Source organism: Chlorocebus sabaeus, chromosome 3 (genome assembly GCF_047675955.1).
Source record: "Chlorocebus sabaeus isolate Y175 chromosome 3, mChlSab1.0.hap1, whole genome shotgun sequence".
NCBI classification, from domain to species: Eukaryota; Metazoa; Chordata; class Mammalia; order Primates; family Cercopithecidae; genus Chlorocebus; species Chlorocebus sabaeus.
The window spans coordinates 80,590,721-80,593,991 of record NC_132906.1 but is presented as its reverse complement, the minus strand read 5'-3'; positions in this window follow the sequence as shown (position 1 = coordinate 80,593,991).

The following is a 3,271-nucleotide window of genomic DNA, read 5'->3' as shown; positions in this document are numbered from 1 at the left end:
AGAAAAGGACCCAAGTGACTCTGATGTTTACAAAGCATCTATGAAACCCTATACACACCTAGTCCATAATCCTCATGATTTATCAACAAACACAAGTGTCTGACTTGAGAGAAGGTGTGTATGTGTGTCTGTGTGTGCATGTGTGAGTGCACATATGTGCACGTTTATATGTATGGAAATAAACTTATACATGGGGACATATTGGAGAAGGAAATATATAGACCTAGAACTTTGAGCAAGTAGCAGCGATGTTTTAGGAACTGAAATGTCACACTTAAAGTCTTCAGCCCCGACAACTTCCCTGTTTTTGTGGGGAGAAGGGGGCCTGATTACAGCTGCACTAGTTGTGTCTGGGGGGAGGGGAATAATTTTTGTTCAGTCCTTCTTAGTGACCAAACTTTAATTTTTAAGAATAGGATATTTACTTGTTGAATTGAAGGATTCTGTGGGGTTTTTGTTTGTTTGTTTGTTTGTTTGTTTCGTTGTTGTTGTTTTTGAGACAGAGTCTCGATCTGTCGCTCAGGCTGGAGTGCAGTGGCGTGATCTCGGCTCACTGCAACCTCCATCTCTCAGGTTCAAGTGATTCTCCTGCCTCAGCCTCCTGAGTAGCTGGGATTACAGGCGCCCGCCACCATGTCCGGCTAGTTTTTGTATTTTTAGTAGACATGGGGTTTCACCACGTTGGTCAGGCTGGTCTCGAACCCCTGACCTTGTGATTTACCCACCTCGGCCTCCCAAAGTGCTGGGATTACAGGTGTGAGCCACCACACCTGGCCGCATTCTGCATTGAAAGGAGCTCCAGAGGAATGAAGTTCTGTGTTGCTCCCATGTTAAAAACTTCCTTACCTTCAGAGCAGAAGGAATACAGATCTTCAGATATCAGTCCATTTTCTTCTCTTCATTATGGTCAAACAGTGTGACTTGAGAGTGTTGCTCTGGTGTCTGTGTTCCAGACTATGAAGATCATTTGAAAAATAACTCTTACTACATTGAAATGCAGAATTTTAAAAAGTTAAATATTAGATTAGGCAGTCAAAAAAACAAACAAGCATAAAAGGTGAATACGTTGTAATCTTCGGAGTAAAGGTGAGCACTGCTATAAAAGGAAGAAGATTTAGATTTTCTTTTTTGTTTGGTGGGCAGTATGCCATATTATACGCAAAGTTGATTTTAAAAATATTTTCATCTGGCTGGTGTGGTGGCTCACGCCTGTAACCCCAGCACTTTGGGGGCCAAGGTGGGTGGATCACTAGAGGTCAGGAGTTCGAGACTAGCCTGGCCAATGTGGTGAAACCCTGTCTCTACTAAAAATATAAAAATTAGCTGGGCTTGGTGGCAAACACCTGTAACCCCAGCTACTTAGGAGGCTGAGAGGGGAGAATCGCTTGAACCCGGGAGTTGGAGGTTGCAGTGAGCTGAGATCGTGCCACTGCACTCCAGCCTGGGCAACAGAGCGAGACTCCATCTTCAAAAAAAAAAAAAAAAAATTCCATCAACGAACTTCTTTCTCTTTGGAATAGCACATTTTAGGGCCGTGGTTAATACACCTGGGATTTTACTCAGTAAATCCTGATGGTTACTGTGCATCAAAGGTCTTTAAGTAGGATTGAAGGCCTGTGTGGGGAATAAAAGATTACCAAAGTCTATAAAAACAATTTAATTTTACGTGTTCTCTTTTATGACAGAGAACAGCACTGGTTCTGTTATTTTTAAAATGAGTAACTGATTTATTGATAAGTGTTTAATATTTCTTAAGTCACTACTGATTCTTAGAAACCATTCTTTATATTTGATAGACTGTTTTCAGAAAACTCTTATCAACAATGGAGAATAGTTATCTAAAATCATACATTTAGAATCAAGCAGTTTAATACTAGATCTCAGAAGTTTGAAAAATAGCCAAGAAGACTGGTTTGGAAAGCATAGTCTAGAGTTGCTTATCAAATTCTGAAGCTATGAAGAATAAACGTTTCAACTTTGGGTTGCAAAACCCCATTTATGATTTTATGAAATAAAAATGATTAAAAAATCAGACAATTTAGAGAAAAAACGATAGGGTTTTCAAGGAATAGTGTTGGAAAAAAAATTGGATATTATATGCAAGTAAAATGAACCTTGATACAATGATTCATTGAACCATTTACAAAAATTAACTCAAAATGGATCATAGACCTGTATGAAACATACTAAACTTAAAACTTATAGAAGAAAATCTTCATGAATTTAGGTAAAGATTCTTAAGGTATGACACCAAATACATGATCTATAAGAGAAAAAATATATAAATTGGATTTTGCCAAAATTAGAAACTTCTGCTCTTTGAAAGACTGTATTAAGTAAATGAGAACACCAGTCATAGACCAGGAAGAAATATTTGCAAACAATCTGTTTGACATAGGACTTGTATCCAGGAGATAAAAGCACTCTCAAAATACTATAGTAAGAAAATTACAAAATCAATTTAAAAATAGACAAAAGATTTGAAAAGACACCTTATCTTATATTCAAAGAAGATATATGAATGGCAAGTAAACACATGAAAAGGTGCTATTTTTAGTCATCAGGGAAATGTAAGACAAAACCACAAAGCAATACCATTAGACATCTATTAGAATTGCTAAAATTAAAAATACTTGGCCGTGCTCGGTGGCTCATGCCTGTAATCCCAGGACTTTGGGAGGCTGAGGTGGGTGGATCACTTGAAGTTAGGAGTTCCAGACCAGCCTGGCCAACATGGCAAAACCCCATATCTACTAAAAATACAAAAATTAGCTGGGCGTGACACGCACCTTTAATCCCAGCTACTTGGGAGGCTGAGGCAAGAGAATCACTTGAGCCTGGGAGGGGGAGGTTGCAGTGAGCCGAGATCACGCCCCTGCCCTCCAGCCTGGGTGACAGAGTGAGACTCCATCTCAAAAAAATAAAAATACAAAATAAAAGTAAATGACCATAGCAAATGTTGGTGAGAATATGGAGCAACTGGAACTCTCATACACTGCTGGTGGGATTGTAAAAAATTACAGCCATTTGGAAAACAAATGTTCTATGTTTTGAAATGTTAAACACACATACAGCATATGATCCAGCTATTTTACTCCTAGATGTTTACCCAAAACAAATGACAGCCTGTGTCCATACACAGACTTGTCATGAATATTTACACCAGCTTTATTTATAATAGCCAAAACTGGAAACAACCCTGAAATCCATCAACAATAAATTAATTATCAAATTTTCAGGCCGGGCACGGTGGCTCATACCTATAATCCCA